At 34.1% G+C, this 22,987-nt stretch overlaps 1 long non-coding RNA gene and 1 pseudogene across 1 annotated transcript; one reads left to right on the forward strand and one right to left on the reverse strand.

The window, feature by feature from the left end:
• Window positions 1-1,333: 1,333 nt before the first annotated feature.
• LOC121030592 (uncharacterized) lies at window positions 1,334-6,472 on the reverse strand. The gene is made up of 3 exons (XR_005790308.1): window positions 6,367-6,472; window positions 3,783-3,785; window positions 1,334-1,371 (listed from the first exon to the last, which is right to left on the reverse strand). It is a non-coding gene; the product is annotated as an uncharacterized LOC121030592 (long non-coding RNA).
• On the forward strand, window positions 6,418-21,656 carry LOC121030586 (60S ribosomal protein L12-like; annotated as a pseudogene).
• The last annotated feature ends 1,331 nt before the right edge of the window (window positions 21,657-22,987 follow it).

The following is a 22,987-nucleotide window of genomic DNA, read 5'->3' on the forward strand; positions in this document are numbered from 1 at the left end:
ACATGTTTTTAAAATTAAACTAAATGTTATCCTTTAAAATTTAATTAATCAATTTAGGGAACAATGGCCAGTAGTAAAGAAAATTAAGAATATTTATATCTAGCTCTGAGGTATTCTCACTCAAGATTTTTTTGACTTGTTACCCAAACCAATTATCTAAGAAGATAATTAATTTTTCCATATATAATATGTAGGCTGTTATTCTAATTTCCCCCTCATTAAGAAATTTTTCCAAGTAATTAAAGAAGGCTAACAAATTTCCTTTTTCCCTTTTTCATTGTTGAGGTAGTATCTTCTCTTATGTGGAAAAAAAAAATTCCAGTAACTCAGGCCTTGCTGAGAAAGAAAAAAAAATTGAGTATAGTGGATACACAATGTTATATCAGTTTCGGGTGTACAACTTAGTGATTTGACAAGTTCGTACATTGAGCTATCTTCACCACAAGTGTAGTTACCATCCATCCTGTTACATTGCTATTATAATATCATTACCTATATTCCTTATGGTGTGTCTTTTATTCCCATGAGTTATTCATTCCATTTGAAGCCTATATCTCCCACTCCCCTTCACTCATTTTGCTCAACCCCCCTACTCAATTCCCTCCTCTCTGGCAACCATCAGTTCTCTGTACTTTTAGCTCTGATTTTCTTTTTCTTTCTTCCTTCCTTTCTTTCTTTCTTTCTTTCTCTTTCTTTCTTTCTTTCTTTCTTTCTTTCTTTCTTTCTTTCTTTTTCTTTCTTTCCTTTCTTTTCCTTCCTTCTTTCTTTCTTCTTTCTTTCTTTCTTTCTTTCTTTCTTTCTTTCTTTCTTTCCTTTGTAGATTCCACTTATGAATGGAATTATACAGAATCTGTCATTCTCTGTCTGACTTATTTTACTTAGCATAATACCTTCTATATCTGTCAGTGTTCTCTCAAATGGCACAATCTCATCCTTTTTATTGTGTAATAGCCGTGTGTGTGTGTGTGTGTGTGTGTGTGTGTGTGTGTGTGTATTTGCCTTATTCATTCATCTATTGATGGACACCTAGGTTACTTCCACATCTTGGCTATTACGAATAATGCTGCAATAGACATAGGAATGTATATATTTTCTCAAATTACTGCTTTTGTTTTCTTTTGTTAAATAGTGGAATTATTGGAGCATATGGTATTTCTATTTTTAATTTTTTGAGTAACCTTTATACTGTTTACCACAGTGGCTGTACTAATGTACATTCCCATCAATAATGAACAAGAGTTCCCTTTTCTTCACGTCACCAAAACTTGTTATTTCTTGTCATTTTTGTTTTAGTCATTCTAATTGGTATTGTGATACCTCATTGTGGTTTTAATTTGCATTTCCCTGATGATGAGTGATGTTGAGCATCTTCTCACATGTGTGTTCGCCATCTATATGTCTTATTTGGAAACATATCTATTTGTGTCCTGTGCCCAATTTTTGGTTGTTTTCTTTGGTGTTGAGTTGTAGGAGTTATTTATATATTTTGGATATTAACCCCTTATTGGACATATCATTGGCAAATATCTGCTCCCATCTAGTAGGTTGCCTTTTTGTTTCACTGTGGAAAATCTTTTTATTTTGATGTAGTCCCAATAGTTTATTTTTGCTTTTATTTCCATTGTCTCAGGAGACATATATAGTAAAATGTTACTACAGCTGATATCAGAGAAGTTACTGTTGTGCTCTCTTCTAGTTTTTTTGTTTTGTTTTGTTTTGTTTTGTTTTTTTATGATTTCAGGTCTTATACTTAGATCTTTAATCCATTTCAAGTTTATTTTTGTGTACTGTGTTAGTATGTGATCCAGTTTCATTCTTTCACATGTAGCTAGTCCTGTTTTCCCAGCGTCATTTATTGAATGGCTGTTTTTCCCCAATGTATATTATTGCCTCATTTGTCATAGATTAATTAACCCTATTATCTTGGGTTTAATTTTAGGGTCTCTTTTCTGTTTCTTGAAGATGACACAAATAAATGGAAAAAAAATGTGCTCATGCATTGGAATAATTAATATTGTTGAATGTCTATATTACCCAAGGCAACGTCTAGATTCAATGCAATACTTATCGAAATATCAACAGCAATTTTCACAAAACTATAACAAATAATATTAAAATTTATATGGAACTACAGAAGACCAGAATAGCCAAAGCAATCCTGAGAAAGAAGAACAAAGCTGGAGGTACCATAATACTGGATTTTAAGATATACTACAAATCTGTAGTAATCAAATTAGTATGGTACTGGGACAAAAATAGACAGATAGACCAATGAAATGGAATAGACACATCAGAAATAAAAGAATAAAATGCATAAGCAAAAACAGGCCAGAGTAGCCTAAATTGTGTCCAGGAATAGGAAGGTGTATTAAAGTATATACCATAAGATAAGTGACTTTATCAGTTTTAACCAATAAAGTCCCTGATTAAGATACCAAATACAAATGAGTTTATATAGTATTTGTCTTTCACTGACTTACTTCACTTAGTATAATGTCCTCACACTCCATCCATGTTGTAACAAGTGGCAAGACTTCCTTCTTTTATATGGCATAATAATGGATATTCTTTAAGAAAATCTGCAATGAACACTATGAATAAATCAAGTTTCCCAAACTAGCACTTACATTTTACTATTTGTAAGAATACTAAACAGTTATTTACTGGGTTTTGGAAAGTATAATTATGATTCCGTTTTCATCAAAATAATAACTCACTCAAGAAAGTATGATGTTGGCCTAAGTTCAAAAGCCACCAAACTTCCTACCCTTTTGCAGAAGATGTCAATGTAATTATGATTTATTAACCACCGTGGCACACTATAAGAATTTGATATCTCAAGGGCTCTTGCTGACACTGAGTATTATCCCCAAGTGGAGAAGTGAAAAAGATGAAGATGAAAGAAGAATAAAACAAAGTTCAAGAAATAATCAGGAGAGGGTTAAATTTCAATCTTGAAATATGTGAATGCCGTTCCCCTTTCTATTAACCCATTTCTTCATTTGAAAATAAAAATAGAAGACATCCTCAAGTCTGCTCATGTGTGAGTTGTAAGTGTCCTGTAAAAAAGAAAAAAAAAAGTGTGTTCTAAACCCCTTTCAGTTAGAAGAGTTAGCCCTTTCACACATTCCATTACATTTTAAAACTTAAAATCTATAAAATGAACATTTAATTTTAAATAGGGTTTTTAAGATAATAGTTGAACCCTTGATAATATTTATTACTAGATAGGATAGTTTTAGAGTATATTGTGAAGTTATCTAAATTCGATTGCAATTCATTAGAAATTATTATGTATGAATAATGCTACATTATGTACATATGACTGGTTAAAATTGTTACTATAATTTGTATATAGAAAAGAAACAAGATTCATTACATTCATAGTACTACTGATTCTTTATATTTTAGGGATTCTATACCATGTTTTGGGAATACACTAGAATTGAAAGGTAAAGAGAAATTATACCAGTAGTATTATCCTACCATTCAAAGTATTAACAGTAAATGTGTCTTCTCAACAGTAACAGATAAATCAAGCTTTTCTATATAATTTTCAAGAAGTCAAAACACTGAAAGGTGTTTTATATCTGTTACTGCATGTTAGTTAATTGACCACATCCCGACAGGCAGTGTTTTAAGCAGGGAAACAAATTATTTTACTTATTTACTGCTGGGTATTTTTATATTTTCTCAAAGGAGCAATGTATCCAGGTTCAGCATTTTCAATAAGACACATCTGGTGACGTTATCTCATGTGATGGGTATGGTTCTCCACTGACTTTCTTAAAGATAATGAATGTGTGCCCAAGGTTTCTCCCAGGATGGGTAAAATCAAAGGTGTGTTATATAGAATTTTAATTCCACTGAACTTAAATTCTGTTTTATTTGATATAGTAGGACTATAACGTGTATTTTTTTTAATTCACAAAGGCATAAGATGGCTTTTCAAAAAAAGTATCCTCAAAAACATAATGCATAATTAGCTAGGTGAGCATTTCAAGTTTTTAGTACTTCATAATTGAAACACCAAAATAAGTTTCAAAGAGGTAATAGGGCAATTTCCAAATTCTCCCTTGCTTTAGGTATACTTTATCTTAGGAAGCTTGCTTCAGAAACTATCAGAAAAAGTGCAAAAAAGAATGTCAATTACAAGCCAAAGATGTTTATTTGGTATTATTAGAATGAAACACTGTGAATTCTGAGGATTTTCATATTTTCAGAAGAAATATCTTCTTCTAGCATCAGCAGACTATTGTTCTATGTTTTCTATGTAGGGGAATAGTTTAAAAGCAAGATTTAATTCACAGTGATGAATACAAAATCACAAAGTGTGCATTGGCTTTAATAACCTATAAATCATTGAGGATGCTTTTAGGAGCCATTTCAGTAGAAACATCTCAGATTTAAGCTTATGCTGTGTTTCCTGTACTGTTGTCAGCTTTTGCCTTAAGCGTTAATGCTTAAGTCTGAAAGCACTACTTTGCTATCAGGTAGGGTAAACTGTGAATGCTAATTTTTTTGTTGTTTACAGCAAAGGAAATGAGTTTTTTGGTTTAAAAATATTACTTTTAGGGAAAGTATTAATAAAATAATCCCTTTACTATAAATTTGATAATTTAGTTCTTAGGCTAGACTATACACACACACACACACACACACACACACACACACACACACACTGTTTTTGAGAGAGAGAAAGTAAGCATCAATGGAAGATTAGCTCAGCTACTTTAAGATGTGCAAAATTTATTATGTTTAAGTATACACTCAGGGCATGTGGGTGACTCACTTAAGCGTCCAACTCTTGATTTTGGCTCTGGTCATGAACTCATGGTTCATGAGATTGAGTCCTCTATCAGACTCTGTGCTGACGACATGGAGCCTTCTTCAAATTCTCTCTCTCTCTCTCTCTCTCTCTCTCTCTCTCTCTTTCTCTCTGTCTCTGTACCCCGACCCCTGTCTCTCTCTCTTGTCTCTCTCCCAAAATAAACATTTATATGTGTATACATATATATATATAGGCTTAATAAAATGCATACACACACACACACACACACACACACACACACACACACACACATATATAGGCTTAATTTCATTAGTATCCTAATGTTCCAAGACAGACTGTAGATAATGGAATCTGAATTGTGTCTTGAAAGATCAAAAACAAAACAAAATTCAGTACGTTTTCCAACACTGATATCTTTACAGAAAAGAGTTGTTCTTTTTTTATCTTTTTTTAAATTTATTTTTGAGACAGAGAGAGACAGAGCATGAGCAGGGGAGGGCAGAGAGAGAGGGAGACACAGAATCCGAAGCAGGCCCCAGGCTCTGAGCTGTCAGCACAGAGCCCGACGTGGGGCTCGAACTCACAGACCATGAGATCATGCCCTGAGCTGAAGTCAGATGCTTAACTGACTGAGCTACCCAGGTGCCCCTATAGAAAAGAGTTTTGTATTAACTAAACATTTCCCTTTTACCCATTCTACCGCTCAGCTATTAACAAATTTTATATTCAATATAAGATGATAGCCAAATTATCCAACATTAACTTTTTCAAAAGAAAATTGTTTAAATAATAATAGAGATTTTGAAATGTAACATTACACAAATTATTTATTGAACACTAATGATAGATCTGCTATTACTAAAAAATACTGGGAATTTTTTTAAGTTTGTTGTTTATTTATTTGTTTGTTTGTTTGTTTGTTTGAGAGTGGGGAGGGCAGAGAGAGAGACAGAGAAGGAGAGAGAGACAGCCTCCCAAACAGATTCCACACTGTCAGCACAAAGCCCACTGCAGGGCTCGAACTCACAAACTGCAAAATCATAACCGGAGCTGAAATCAAGAATCAGATGCTTAACCTACTAAGCCACCCACCCACCCCCATTTTTTTAATCCTTGCCTTTCTGCAGTGGTTTTGCTTTTCAAAGACTCCTCAGAAGAACCATCTTATTGGAATTATCACTATACATCAAGGTGGTATGGATATGATTATCTCTAATAAATTAAAACCCAAGATATGTTACATTTAGAATTATAAGAAAAAAAAATAATCATGAAATGCTTCCAAGGAAAGTATTCAATTGTCAAATCAGATTCGTTGCTTTTACTTATCATTCTTCTTTCCTTGATGGGAGACCAGGATAGAAACCATTTCCTGTCTTCCCAATGAGTATTCTTTTTAAAGTATATAGGATTCATGGGGTCTAAAAAAAAAAAAAAATGCATCTTTACAGTATTGATATTTAGAATAGAGCTCTGTAATGCCCAGAAAGATTGAGTCCATTTTAGGGTTAAAATATAGGACTGTATTATCAATATCATTGATACTACATAGAGTTGAGCTACCGTCTCTCCACCAGGCAGAACTGACAGAGAAAAATGACCCTGGAGCTTAAAAGAATCTTTCACAGTGTCATCTGATCACTGTCTTCTGCAGTCATGGGCATAAAGCAGTAGATGGCCACTGGGTCTTCATCCAATATGTAAAGATGCTCCTCAATAAAGTAGGTATCAGCTGCTTGGATGCACACATGAGATGCACTTTGCAAAACTCCAATTAGAGGGCCTGAAATGAAACCATATCTAGTTGCTGCCACTTGTTTCTGATGTAGAAATACTTTCTGGTAATGATGATAACCAAAAAGTTAGCAGCACCACAACCAAAATACTGATTCCAGCATAGAGTCCCTTAGTGCAGATCATTCATGAATTTTGTGCCAGACACTTGAGTTTGATTGTTTTGCCAAAGGCCATTTGAAGGACTCAGTCGCCCTGCCATTCCCATTTGTTGGACTACAATGCTGAGCTGATGGAGTTCTTCTTGTTTCCCCCAGTGTCTTCGGCGGGGTTTCTGGTGTCTCTGTTGAGGAAGGTGATGTAGCTGCTGGTTTGTAATTTTCTAAGGGAGCTGGCATTAGAGGAGCAGAGATAGATAACCTAGGTGACACTGGAGCACTGATGTTCCTAGCTGGTCTAGGTTTGTGTTTCATATCATAAAACACCTCTTGTGTTCAATATGGCAACGATGCAGGCCACTGTCTACCTTGGCCTTATTCTCCCATGTGTCACAGGCACACTCCCTCTGCCTTATAATGCCTATGCTTCTGAAAGTGACATGGGATTATGATATCAGCAGTTCAAGAGAGAGATTCTCAGCTTTTTGTTTACCATCTGTCCTCGTGGTCTTTGTTAAAAAATGATTTTTAAAAATCACTATGTGTGATTCTTTGTGTTTCACAATTAAAATGATAGCCTGCAGTGACTGTCAAGTTGCACACAAATGCTGGCCTCATTTTCTTTAGTTGTGTGGCTTGTGTTGTTTTCCTTCTGAAACTTCATATATTAACAGCAGATAATAATGGCATTTTCTTGGTAAAGTTGTGAGAAAAACATGTTACTGTATATAGAAGAGTGAAAAAATGTTTGAAGCCTATAAGTGGAAATTATAAATTATAATTTACATTTAAAATATTACATTTAAAACAAAAATATTACCATAATTAGTAGTAATTGTGTCATTGTCTTCTAGACTTGCAAGTTTATCCCAAATCCTCATTTATGTTGCATGCCATGCTGTTTGTTACATGACAAAATGTGTCATTACTTTATTATCTCTATCATTGTTTTATGATAGATTCTTACAATGCTGCTAGTGTCATTTAATTTCTATCAAACTTCATTTGTTTATATTTTGGAGCATTTTGAGAAGCATTAAACTCTTTTACACAAATGCTTAAGTGAGTCATTAAATAATATTGTTATTGTTGCAATTTATAGACAACATGATGCTGTAACGTGTTTATAAAATTTTGCCAAACTTAATATAGAATTCTTTAGGCAAACACTAATATTTGACCTGGAAGTCAAGAGTTATATATTTAGGGTGAAGGTTATATCATTTTATATCTTGTGACTCAGGAATAAATAAAAATACATACATATCAAATTGTCATCCCTACTTTGGAATATGTGATTTAAAAGTGGTATATGAAGGGGGTGCCTGGGTGGCTCAGTCTGTTGAGTCCGACTTCAGCTCACGTCATGATCTCGCAGTCTGTGAGTTCGACCCCTGCGTCGGGCTCTGTGCTGACAGCTCAGAGGCTGGAGCTGCTTCGGATTCTGTGTCTCCCTCTCTCTCTGCCCCTCCCCCGCTCATGCTCTGTGTGTCTTTTTCTCTCTCTCTGTCAAAAATAAATAAACATTAATTTTTTTCAAATGGTATATGACGTAACCTATTTGAAAAAGTTAAAGTTTTCCACAGTCATATAATTTCCCAGAATCTGTATTCTGTTCTCTAAAGGATATTGTTTTCATATACCTCTTACTTATAGATAATTTCTTGTGACATATGTTAATCATAAAAATCTTTAATATTTTCATTTTCCTATGTAAAAATACTTTCAGCTACCAAAAATATAGGAAAATAAATGACCAGTTCCAAGGCTCTGAGAGAGAATGTTTATAATTTTCAGTTTTGTATATTTGGAAATCATATCCAATTCTTATGTAAAATCAAACTTCCTAAATTTTGCTAAAAATATTATTTTAAAATCAATTTAAAAATATCAAGCAAAGATTGAGGCAGCTGCTGCTGGAGAAGCTGTCTCCCCATCAACAGAACATTAACAATTCCATTTTCTGTTCAAAAATAAAATTGGCTGTATAGAAGTGATTGCATTTGAAATTATTGGTATGTTTGAATGCAACTACCAAACCATGAAAAATGAGGCTTTCATTTGCTGTAAAAATAAATTAGGAGGAGATGCTTTGCTAACAAAGCCATTTGAGCACCACAGTTCATATGTATTCATGGTACTATTAACAGATGTCTTTGCTTATACTGTAAGCTGTTTTATGATGTTGTGGAAAGCATTACTTTATATCTACAGTAAGCACAGGCAACATGTTCTAGGATATAATAAAAATGTATCAAATTAGAGATCATATGGAAAAGTATACAATAATCTTATAAAACTAATTTCTTCTTAAGAAGTCATGTTTCCCACTGCACTTGTAGAGTATTGTTTAACAGCACTGTTTCCCTGTTAATATTTCAGTACATCACAAAAATATAAAACAGTATAGAATGTAAGACCTTCTGTTGGGAAAATGTTTTTGTTTCTATAATAAACATAATATAAAGTAAGTATTAAACATGCTCTATGTTACTTGTTGACCCTAAAAATGCTTTTCTTTTTTAAAGTTTTTTTGTTTGTATTCCAGTTAGTTCACATACAGTACATCAGTTGCAAGCATAGAGTATAGTGATTCAATTTGTATACAACACCAAAGCTAATCACAGCAAGCACACTCCTTAATCCCCATCACCTGTTCCTCCATCCCTCCCCTCCGGTAACCATCAGTTTGCTCTCTGTAGTTAAGGGTCTTTTCTAAAAGGATTAATTTATCCATGATAATGACATGATGCTAGTCACCAGAATACTGTAAGATTTGCTAATAATCATCTATTGGTATCAACTTTCTAAGAAACATTTAAGAATTCATATGTAGTACCTTCAGTGAAGCAGTCCTGAATTTGAATACATACCCATACTTGTGAACATGCCCATTGGAAATAGTGTATATATCTGAAAAAATTTCTACAACTGTTTGAGCTTAAGCAATTCCTTTCATCCTGAAAGGCAATTCCTTTCATCCCATTGTGAAATGGGACTGATAGCTACCTTGCATTGTTGTGAGAATTTAACTTTAAGAGAATTTAGATAAGGACTAAAACATGTCTAGTTCAATTTCCCGTATGTACCACATTCTAAACATTGGTGATATATCCTATTCATTGTTTTGACATGTGTTCCTCTGAGGGGTGAAAAAGGTATAAATGATACTAGAAACCTTTAAAAGTATGCAGCCTTGTGAAAATTAAAACCAAAATGATTGATTAAATATTCCTTTCTGTGCTTGCCTCAATATCTTATTATAAAAGCAGTAGTTGATAATAATTATTCATTATTTAGAGTTCCTAGCCCATATTTCTCAAACTGCGAGCAAACCAAAAACACCCCCAAATTATGTAAACTTTAGGCATAGAAACCCAATTCTTGCCTCTTTCCCATTATTTTGCCCAAGATATGAATTTACTTTATATAAACTCAGACTACTTTCATTAAATGCTATCAGTAATATGTCACATTTTATTCACTAAATACTGTTGGAATCTTTTTCTCTTGTAGATATTTCACATAATACTATTCTTCATCTTGGAATTTGACATTCCTGTCGATAAAGTTTTAGGAAATGTATCTATGTAAATTCTGTCTCCATATATACAATAAGCCCTTTCTTATGTGCTTACACAGAAGTGTCATGGTTGGTGTTGTTAAGGACAGCTGGCAATACAGTATATGAGATACAGGAAATTCACATGATGTAATTATGCTGTGAGACAAAACATACAACCTGTAAGAGAAAGATCCTGAGTAATTAAGAACTGTAAATACGGGACTCCAAACCAGAAGAATATGTTATAAAATAACTTCAAAGAAAATGCAGAGAAATATGACTTTAGGTGAAATATCCCAAGAGTACTTCTAAAATTTGATAAAATTGAACCTAAAATCTTACTATCATGAAAATTAAATTAAAATCTTTTTTTTCAAAAAATACTTTTTATTCTTTTCAACAAAGCATATTTTAATATAAAAATATGACTCAAAAATTTATAGATCAAAAGAAACTCCTGAATTGTTATAAGCCTGTTGTGATTTTAATTATAAAATTTATGCTTTTCTTTTTTTCTCACCCATTGACTATTAGATCTAAAAGTTTAAGCAGAAATATCTGGGTAACTAGTATAAAAAAGTACATATCACTTGGACATCTCATAGAATAAAGCTTGCATCTCTAAAAGCATTTTAAAATACTTAAAATTACTTTTTTATCTGACAAAGTCGTATATTTTCAGAGCTGGAAAGAAACTTAGCCCTCTAACTGAACTTTCAAATTATACATATGAAAAATCTCAAGTGCAGGAAACAAATATTTTGCCCCATTCTGTGTCTCTAAGGTAGTGGTGGAATTATAATTAGAACTCACACCATCTCGCTCAGTCTAGAATATTTACATTGCATTTTATTCATCAATCAATAAGATTTTAATTTTTAATAATAAAAGTATTAATAAGACACACATAATAAATTTGGAATGTAGTTAGTGTATTTCTTGCACTACGTTAAATATCTAATACTCCAGTGCAACTCATTTTACTTTATATCATACTTCTTAATATTTCTTAATGATACATTTACTTTATCATTCAAAACCCCAAAACAATTAAATATAAGTAAACCAAGCTCAGTTTAATTTGGCACTGCATATGAAAATATTTAAAATCAAAAAGTAGAAATTTTAATCTATTTTCTTTTCTTTATAAATATTACCTCAACAATAACAACAATACCCACAAGCATTCACAATGGCCCATTGTGTTTTATGATGAAGTTAAGGTGTCTAATGCAGGTACTTATTTTTTAATCTTACTCTTTTTATATACATGTTTGTATATGCCTTATGATGTAGCAGGTGAATACATTTCCATATTATGTAAGTTCAGTTATTTACTTATTCATACATCCAGTAATTATTTATGAATGTGTAAGCACTCTTCTGTGCACTTAGAATCTACTAGTGAAAAGAACTTCAAACGATCTCTGCATTCAGCATTCTGGAAAGGCAGAGAATGAAAATAGTATAATAAATAATACAGTATATTATAAATATGAAATCATTTGTTATATAACAAAGTATAAGGTTATAAATGTCATGGAAAAATTAGGGTAAATAGCATCAAATGAGTTGGGGAGATTAAAATCCAAGGTAGCTGGTATTTGAGTGGTATCTGAGTAGAAATATCAAGGAGGTGAAATTGGAGAAAGTTATATGGAGGAAGAACATTCCAGATGGAGGCAACAGACAGAACAAAGATTATATGGCAGGTTAATGCCTGGTGTGTTCTAGAATCAGCAAAACCCAACATTGCTATAGCAGAGGGAATCTGTAAGAGAGGAAGGAGATAAGGTTAGAGATGAGTTAGAGGTAGGTAGTATTCAACCATGTGGATTTGGCCTTTTTCCTGAAGAAAATGGGAAACCATGGGGGAATTTGGAACAGATGTGGAATGATTCGCATGTTATAAGAACAATTCTTGTTAGGAGTATGAAGAATAAGATGGAATCTGAAACATCAGTTAAAAGGCCACTGATGTAAATCCATATGGCATAGAGTGAGGTATCACAGTTAAGGTGATTGAACTGTGACCTTGAAAACAATTTATCTAGGGGTGCCTGGCTGGCTCAGGCCATGGAGCATGAGACTCTTCATGTTGGGGTTGTGAGTTCAAGTCTCACACTGGGTGTACAGATTACTTAAAAATATTTTTTTAAAAAGGAAACAATTTATGTGTTGGGGGATAGCAAATGATTTCAAGCTTTTCAACTGAACAACTGGAAGGAAGGGTGAAGTTAGCATTGATTATGAAGGGGTAAACTGAAGACTGGGTGAGGATGAGGTCAGGATGGAATAACATAAGAAATTCAGCTTTATACATGTTAATTTTGAGATGTTAATTGTACCCCCATGTTTCTATGCTAAGTATGTTTTGTGATATAAAATTTCAGAAGTCAGGTCATAGGCTAGGGCTTAAAGATACAGGTTTGGGGAACTCAATATATAGATGATATTTAAACACAAGAGGCAGGATGAAATCCCCAGAGGAGAGGGTAAAGAAAGAGATGAATAAAGGAATGAATACTAAATCTTGGAATTTTCCAATCATAACAGGTTGGGGAGAAATTGAAAAGATGAGATGGGAAAACAGTGTGGGGTGCTGGAATAAAATGGGAAAAGTGTGTAAAATGAGTGGGGTGAATTTATGTGACATATAATGGTCTTTGATGACCGTGACAATAACAGTTTGGGTAAAGCCATGTGGATAAAGGTGGATTAGACCAGAGAATGTAAAAAGAAGTATTGGAGACATAAGGTAGAGCCAGTTCTTTCAAGGATTTTTAATGGAGTGGGGAGCGGAGTGGTATCTAGAAGATAAATGAAATCAGGTAAATGATTATTATTAAAACAGTGGAACCAACATGTATTTATGTGCTAATAATGGAAATGATTCAGTAGAGGAAAATAAATGATGTAGAACAGTAATGGGAGATTTGTGAGACTGATGACCCTCAGTAAAATAAAAATAATGAATTGATATATATCTTTGAAAGGACCTGAGATAGTAACATAAACAGTTAACATATTGTAGCAGATCTGGAAGCAGAAAATGAAGTTCTGGAAACTAGTAGGTGAGTCATTGAGTGCTTAGAACATGTGGAGTTCCCTTGTAACTTACTCCATTTCCTCAGTGAAGTAGGAGCAACAGTGTAACTTAAGAAGGTGCACAGAGAGAGGTGCCTGGGTGGCCTAGTCAGTTATGCATCTGACTTCTGATGTCAGCTCAAGTGTAGATATCAGGGTCTTGTTCAAGCCCCACAATGGGCTCTGCACTAGGTATGGAGTCTACTTAAGGTTTAAAAAAAGGGGGGTGTTGGTGCACCCTAGTGGCTCAGTTGGTTAAGCATTCGACTTCCGCTTAGGTCATGACTTCATGGTTGCTGGGTTTGAGCCACATGTCAGGCTGTGTGTTGACATCTCAGAGCCCAGACCCTGCTTCGGATTCTGTGTCTCCCTCTCTCTCTGCCCCACCACCACTCATGCTCTGTCTCTCAAATATAAATAAACGTTAAAAAAAATTATTAAAAACAAAAAGAAAGCAGGTGCACAGAGAAAAGAGTACAAGTTTGAAGAGACAGAATGGGTGAAGTAGTTGTCAAGAAGGGTAGAGTAAAAAGCAAAGGAATCAGTTAAATTGGTCAATAGCAGTACAAAATTAATAGTGATTAATTTAAAATATAACTTATATGCTTAATCCTCTTTCTTTAGGATTTTCCTTCAAAAGTGTTAAACAGTACCACATATTTGTCAATTACCAACCTAAATCATCTAGCATTTGCTTTATCTTATGTTGTGTCTATCATAGCATCTGTCATTTTAGTTGCTTTTTAATATACAGTAAAGGTCTCCCTTCCTTTCTTGAGAAAGGAAAAATCTCCAAATGTAACTAATTAATTCCTGTCAATATTTAAGACACAAGTACAGGCTAATAGAAAGCTCACCCAAATGCTACAATTTAACTGATGGAAACATTTCAACCAGTGCCTAGTGACAGTAATTTTATATTTCATAAAAATTAAATTATTTTTAGATTTGAAAATAAAGATTAAAAAATATAAAATAATTCTAGAAGTAACATGTATTATAATATTATTTTGAAATAGCCTAAATTTATGTTTGTGTTTAACTTTTGTTATTTTAATTATTGCTGAATAAATTTCCATCACCCAAGCTATCAAAAGTGTTTATCAGGATCATATCTACCATGATCTTGTGTTTCCTCCATACAACTCTACCTCAACCTATACATACATATTTTCTTTACTAATTGAATATGATTAATTTCATCAGAGGAAAATATCATTTAAGTATAAAAATTCTAAATCTTTAGATCTTGCTAGTGCTATGAGAAGCTGTATTTGAAGAACATTGTCATTTACTCTTTATTAAGCAATATATTTGACAATCTGTGTTTCAGTCACTACAGTAATTAGAGAAAAAGAGGCTGTTCAATTATTAATGATTTTTAGAAGCAACAGCAACATTTTATATTATTTGAAATACTAATAATATCAATTACTGGTAGGAAAAAAATCCAATGTGTTTCTAATGAGTTTTAATCAATAAATGTACATTTTAGTCAACAAAGTAAAATACTTTTCTTACAAGATACCTTTTCTTATAAAGTAAATTTAACTAATAAGATACCCAAAGTTGCTAAATAATAAGACTAATTTATGAACTATATTTTTAAATGCTATTATAAAATATAGACATATTGGGGCACCTGGGTAGCTCAGTTGGGTAAGCATCTTACTTCAGCTCAGATCATGATCTCATGGCTCGTGAGTTCTAGCCCACATCAGTCTCTGTGCTGATAGCTCAGAGCCTGGAGCCTGCTTCAGATTCTGTGTCTCCCTGTTTCTCTGTCCCTCCCTTGCTCGCACTCTGTGTCTGCCTCTCTCTCAAAATAAATAAACATTAAAAAAATTTAAAAATATATAGACATATTAAAAAGGAAAATATTAAATGCAAGCTATTTTGCTTCATGCTAATAGATGCTATGGCCTTTTAAAATGTATATAGAATACACGAAGTCTATTATATGAATGTATACAGTTAAGAGAATTAAATATCTGATCATATAATAAAATCTGTATTACTAATATAGTACCTAGGAAATTGATCTTTCTATTCCTACCAATCAACTTTCAATTTTCTCTGACTTTTCAATTTTTACATATTCCTTGCCTATATATAGTCTAAGAACATATCTCTTCTTACTATTTGCACCATAAATAAATGTAGCAAATTTTATTTGGAATTTTTCTAGAGAATGAAATGACGTAACATTTTTAACATCCTTAGGGTCAATTTGCAGTTATAAAGTCCTTAAAAATCAAATTAGTTAACACACTTTCATGCTAAAAACACTCAACAAACCAGGAATCGAAGAAATATACCATGACATAATAGTCCATAGAAGAAAAACCCTTAGCTGATAGTTTACTATTGGTGAGATTGAAAGCTTTTCCTTTAAGATCCGGCACAAGACAAGGAACACCACTTTTACCACTTCTTTTCAAGATGATACTAGAAGTTCTACACAGACCAATTAAGTAAGAGAAAGAAATAAAAGTCAGCTAAATTGGAAAAGAAGAAGTAAATTTTTCTCTATTTGCACATGACATAATCTTATATGTAGAAAATCCTAAAGATCCTACAAAAAATGTTAGAACTAGTAAATGAATTTAGCAGTCAAAGGATATAAAACACACCATACTTCCATTTTATATACTAGTGAAAAATCCCAAAAGGAAATTAGAAAAAAAAATATTTACAACAACATTGAAAAGAATAACTGCTTAGAAATCAACCTAACCAAGGAGATGAAAAGAATTTTATGTTAAAACCTACATAATATAGCTGGAAGAGGCTAAAGATGACACAAATAAATTGAAAGACACCCTGTTTTCATGGATTAAAGATAATACTGTTAAGATGTCAATATTGTACAAAGGAGCCTGCAGAGTCAATGCAATTCATTTTTTTATTAGTATAATTCATTGTCAAATTGGCTAACATACAGTGTATGCAATGTGCTCTTCATTTTGGGCATAGATTCCTGTGATTCATCACTTACATACAACACCCAGTGCTCATCCCAACAAATGCCCTGCTCAGTGCCCATCACCCATTTTCCCCTTTCCCTCATTCCCCATCAACCCTCAGTTTGTTCTCTGTATTTAAGAGTCTCTTGTGGTTTGCCTCCCTCCCTCAGTTTGTAACTATTTTTCCCCCTCCTCTTCCTCCATGGTCTTCTGTTAAGTTTCTCGAGTTCTGCATATGAGTGAAAACATGTGACATCTGTCTTTCTCTGACTGTCTTATTTCACTTAGCATAATACCCTCCAGTTCCATCCATCCATGTTGCTGCAAATGGCCAATAAATGAAGCAACAGAAAGAGAAATCAAGAAATCGATCCCATTTACGATTGCACCAAGAAGCATAAAATACCTAGGAGTAAACCTAACCAAAGATGTAACAGATCTGTTTGCTGAAAACTAGAGTCAATGAAATTCCTATCAAAATACTGTTGAGAGTTTAAACTACTCCATGATTTTGCTTCCTCAGAATTCATTTTATGGGCTAACTGGCTGGTTGAATGAACACTAGCCCGTCTCCCAAGTGCATGCCCTCAATAACATCCTGGAGAGTCACAAGAAAGTTTAAGTTCCTGATATGTCTCCCCCAATACCCCTGATTATAATCTCTTCTGCCTTACCTCCTTTCTACCTATGTGTCCTTTAAATAAGACCCCTGCTTATTTTACCAACCCCCCCATTATTTTGGGTTTGAATTGACCAATCCAGCCTTAGCCCAGGAAACCCTAAAAACACTGCCCCCTGTGAACACTAATAAAAACACATGCCCCAGGTCCTACCCCTCACACTCTGCACCCTGCCTTTACTTCCCCATGCAGTGGCCTCAAGACATGCTGTGTACCTATGCATAATAAACTTCTCTATTTCACCTTCCCTTGAGGTCTTTGTTGAGCTTTGTTGATCTTTCACCTGGGGCTCTATTTAATACATGTTAATTTAACAAAATCATTACAAATCATAATAATGTTGCAAGTAGAAAAAAAAATCCATTCAAAAATTCATATGGAATCTTAAGGGACCTCAAATAACCAAAACAAGTCTTGACAAAGAACAAAGTTGGAAGTCTTAACACTTTCTAACTTCAAAATTTACACTGTTTTGATTTCTACATTGTTGTGGTATTACTGACATAAACACAGACATATACACCACTAGAGCAGAATAGACAGCTGAGAAATAAACCCTCATACATATGGGTGAATGGTTTTTGACAAGGGTGCAAACACCATCCAACAATGAAAAGACAATGTTTTCAAAAATGATTGTAGGAAAACTGCATGTCTACAGGCCAAGAAATAAACTTGGATTCTTAAACACATTAAAAAAATAGCTGAAATTCATTGATTACAATGCAAGAACTAAAATTATAAAACTCTTAGAAGAAAATAGGAAAAGCTTCATAGCATTTGGTTTTGGAAATGACAGCATTGGTAATGCTAAAGTATGAGCAACAAAACAAACATAAATAAATTGCACCACATTAAAATTAAAAACTTATGAATCAAAGAACACAATCAATAGAATAAAAGAGCAGCCCACAGAGTAGAAGGAAATATTTGTAAATTATACATCTGATAAAAGATTACTATCAAAATGAGATAAAAATAAAACTCCTATAACTCAATAGCAACAATCCAATTAAAAAGTGAGGAAGGGGCTTTATTTTTGGTTTGAATTGACCAGTCTAGTCTTAGCCTGGGAACCCAGGAAACACTCCCTCTGGGATCACTAATAAATTTGGTATACAGATAAAATAATTTATGCCTTGTTTCTTTTCTATAGTATTTAAATAGAAATATTTGTGTTTCATAATGGAAGGATACAATCAAAGTTGTATAGTTAAAATTGGAGTCTTCCGTGGAAATAGTAGAATTATCATGTATCACTAAACTAAGACTCATTTCTAGTACTCAATGTAACTACAAAAGTTAAGAGCTATCACCCTCATGGACTCCCTCTATTGTAATATTAAAAAAATCTTAATTCCATTAAAAATAATGGCAATAACATTAACTAACACTTAATGAAGTTTTTACCATATGTCAGGCACTGTATGTACTCATTTAATCTTCACAACAACCACAGGAGGTAAGTATTATTACTATCCTCATTTGCAGATAAGAACATTGAATCTCATATATAACTTGTCCTAGGAATGAATGGAGCTGAAATTTGAATTCAATAATGTACTTCCTGATTTATCATTACTGTCTTACCTCTGATATGACCTCTTCTAGTTATATGCAAGAGTTTGTTCAGTAAGAGGTTTTATTATATATTTAATAGAACATATATATCTTGCAAATGTCATTTAAAAAAATTTTTAACGTTTATTTTTGAGACAGAGACAGAGCATGAACGGGGGAGGGGCAGAGAGAGAGGGAGACACAGAATCCGAAACAGGCTCCAGGCTCTGAGCCATTAGCCCAGAGCCCGACGCGGGGCTCGAACTCACGGACGGCGAGATCATGACCTGAGCTGAAGTCGGACGCTTAACCGATTGAGCCACCCAGGCGCCCCGCAAATGTCATTTTTGTATAGCTATGTTTTGTACTAGTGATAAAATCAATGTTTGTAGATATCAACTGTTTATCAGAATTCACTTGCTTTCTTTCAGAAACTACTGATACTGAGTCCTTTGGCTTTCAATTCAGAGGAGACCCAGGTGCAGCTCTCTTTAGTCCTCCAGAATCATGCAACACCATCCGCCTCTACCATGTCACCTAAGTTTGACCCCAATGAGATCAAAGTCCTGTACCTGAGGTTCCCCGTTGGGGAAGTTGGTGCGTGTCTGCCCTGGCCCAGAAGATCAACCCCCTGAGTCTGTTTCCAAAAAAGGTTGGTGATGACTTTAGCAAGGCAAACAGTGATTAGAAGGGTCTGAGAATTACAGTGAAACTAACCATTCAGAGCAGGCAGGTCCAGATTGAAGTGGGACCTTCTGCTTCTGCCCTGGTCAAAGCCTTTAAGGAACCACCAAGAGACAGAAAGAAGCAGAAAAACATTAAGCACAGTGGAAGTATCACTTTTGATGAGATTGTCAACGTTGCCCAATCAAATGTGGCACCAATCTTTAGCCAGAGGAGGGAACCATTAAAGAGATCCTGGGGACTTCCCAGTCTGTGGGCTCCAATGTTGATGGCTGCCACCCACATGACATCATAGATGACATCAGTAGTGGTGCAGTAGAATGCCCAACTAGTTAAGAACTACAAAGGAAAATATTTCAATAAAGCATCATTTGACAAGCTCCCCATTGATATTATATCATATTAAAAAAAATAATTCTCCAAAGATTAAAATGTTTCTAAAAGACCTGATTAGTAACATATGTTGCAATCCTGGAATCACAGTTGCCCAATGGCATTTTATTTGCAAATACCAACTTTAACCAACTTGTCGGTGTTATTATTTTAATAGAGAGTGAATTTTATTGATGAACGTAGAATTCTTTAATCCCAGACATAATTAGGTCATTCTGGTACATTCTACAGATCGTCAAAAATTATAAAATAACAGGTCTTCAGATAGTCCCTTGTCTGTTATTTTGAAAGTAACTAAAATATATTTAAATAAAGTAACTATTATCTCAAACACTTTCTCTTAGAAATAATGCATATACCAATTTATTTCCTAATTTGGAAAAATAATTCCTATCTTTATTTTTCTATGTTATAGATATTCTGCTCTAGAAGTCTGGAATTCTAGTTGAAAACAAAATAAACAGGCAGGACATGTAATCTGTAGAATCTTTTATTCACTCATTCATCATGACAGATTGGGTAAGATACATGGGATACAACATTTATAAAAATTAATATTGAAATTTAATTTTGCTTTTATATTTCTGGCAATTAAAGACAAACATGGCTAGCAACATAATTTGTACTACCCATAAGTAAAAGAGCACACTGCTTTGTATATCATACTTTGAGTTTACATTTTTACCATGAATCTTCCATCAGAGTACAGAAAAAGGTAAGTGATTAATGGTATAAGCCATCAGACGTCCACCTGAGATAAGCTTATCTGTAGGAGTAACACGAACACGTTAAAGGTAACTGAGCAAAGAATTTTAAGGAGATAAATTTTTAGATATTCAACTTTCATATGCATTGCATTCTGCTACAATGCATGTTTCTAAAACAGTGATTGGAAAACAGGAAAGTTATGTACACTATAATCGACATATGTTGGAGTATGAACTATTTTCTGCAGTAAAGGCAGCCAGAATATCATTAATAGAATTATAATCTTCAGCAAGAAAGGAACAAGCATGGATATTGCCCAGGGAAAAATGCTACTGGCTTTATATTTTTGTTGTTGTTTTAATGATAAAGGAAATACTTGCAGATTGTTCTTTCATGAAGATGTAAATCCTGAGCCTTATACAGTTCTAGGTTCCTGGCATGTTTTACCTCCCCCTAATGCTTAGAGGTCCAGTTCCATCTGCCTTATCATAGGGTCAACAAGCCAGTATTTTCACTTTATTTTCATTTTTGGGGGTGTAATCTTATTAGCACTACAGGAAAGTCTAGAGCCATAATGAGCTGCCTGCCTTCACTAATGAAGTTACTTCTCAATGTCCCAAGGATTTTGTTGTCGCATGCGTGCATTCCTGTTATAGAATTACACTAGTTTCAAGTGCACTAGCTCAACCTTATTTCTCTAATTAGCCCTGAGGATTTTAAGATTTTGCAAAATGCAAGGTCTACATGGGATGCATATATTCTGTCATAGCAAAAATCCCTGTGCTTATGGTACCCAAATTGGTCTGCATCTCAGCATCTAGGTGGTCCGGAAGATTTGATGCTTCCGTTTTCCCAATCCTGGTGTCATCACTTAAGGGAAAGGTATACCTCCCATCCATCTTGTATTCATTATTGTTTTTCAATGACATTAAAACACATTTAGAAAAAAATAAACAAACACATATTGGAAACAGACTTGCAATTGTCTGAAATATTGGTGACAGGGACAGTACTTAGCAATCCTTAGTAAATGACATTACAGAAGACATTACTGAGCAGGTTGTGGCGATGATAGAAGGTATTCCTTATAGATTGTAAAATTCACAGTTCTTCTTATAAGGCCAGGTAATAATTTTTGCTGTTAGAGCCAATGAATGGATCTCACTGATAAAATTGTTGTTTAAACACTTGACTAGAAATGAAAGCAGGGGAGAAATCTTCATTTTTGAGTAATTGTATTCCATTTTGTTGTTTGTTGTTTTTTTTTATTTTTTTAATGTTTATTTTTGAGAGAGAGAGAGAGAGAGAGAGAGAGAGAGAGAGAGAGAGAGAGACAGAGTGTGAGCCAGAGATGCGCAGAGAGAGAGGGAGACACAGAACCTGAAGCAGGCTCCAGCGTCTGAGCTGTCAGCACAGAGCCCAATGTGAGGCTCAAACCCACTAACCATGAGATCATGACCTGAGCAGAAGTCGGTTGCTTAACCAACTGAGCCACCCAGGCGCCCCAACTGTATTCCATTTTGTATTAGTGTCCAGGCAGGGGTCAGAAAACACAACAAAATGAAAAACAACAAAAGCTTAAGGTGAAAATTAACTAGTAAAAGGGAATTGCGATGCAAAGAAGTAAAGAAAACTCTAAGGAATAAGAAAACAATAAATGTCATCAACAGCCACTACCTCTAGGGCAGATGGAGAGTAAAGAAAAAAATAGGTTAAACACAGAAGGAACCCCACCAAGCCTAACAATCAGACCCCACTGAAGAGTGAGGGGCTGGGGTCACTGGATGATGATGAAGTTTTACAGTGGGGTGCTGGCAGGGATGTCTGGAGTGTGGGCAGCACTGGACCACCTGCACGCTTTTGGCCAGGCATCTGCCTACAGCCAGTGATCTTGCTGTGAAACCTCCTGCTTGGTTACTGCCAAATGTATTTGTATTAAGCAAGGACAGTCTGAGAAAAACCTGAGGGGATGGGAGTATGCTGAAAATTACTCCGAAAACCTGGCAGGAAAATTTAGGCTGAATGAGGAAATACTCAACTGTCCTGGTACATCAGAGCACTGAGTACAAAAAAGGGCTAGGAAGCACATAGGATTTATGTGAAATATATTTAATGGGAACTTTTTTTCCCTTTATGATATGAAAGTAGTTTACTTAATGGTTTGATTACACTTTTCATCTCTGAAAAACCGGTACAGGTACAATTTTATAAAACCCATTTACAATTTTTAGTATCCATGAATACACTATCTATTCATACTACAAGGAATGGTGCTGTTCTTTCTAGAGCAATGTTTCTTCAACTGTCCCTCTATATTTTTATATGTGAATATGTTTGTGTGTAGGTATACACATATTTTAAAGGTTCTGAGATGATCTTTAAAAAATAAAAATATAGATTCACCAAATTCTTAAATAATTATGATTGTAACTAATTAATTATGCAAGATTAAACTTTACAGTTCCCATCCTGTTGCTCCCGTCAGTTACCAGTATGAAAACAGCCAGGTGTGTAGCACCAGGCGAGAGATTCGAAAATTCATCTCTGAAGAAATTAGCCTAAAAAGATTCAAACAAGATTCAAGCAAACAAACATTAATCACAACAAAACTACAGACATAAGCAATTTGAGATTCCATGGTAGAACTTTATTCTGAAGTC

The sequence above is a fragment of the Herpailurus yagouaroundi genome, unplaced genomic scaffold, assembly GCF_014898765.1.
Source record: "Herpailurus yagouaroundi ecotype Mexico unplaced genomic scaffold, PumYag 28, whole genome shotgun sequence".
In the NCBI taxonomy this organism is placed as follows: Eukaryota; Metazoa; Chordata; class Mammalia; order Carnivora; family Felidae; genus Herpailurus; species Herpailurus yagouaroundi.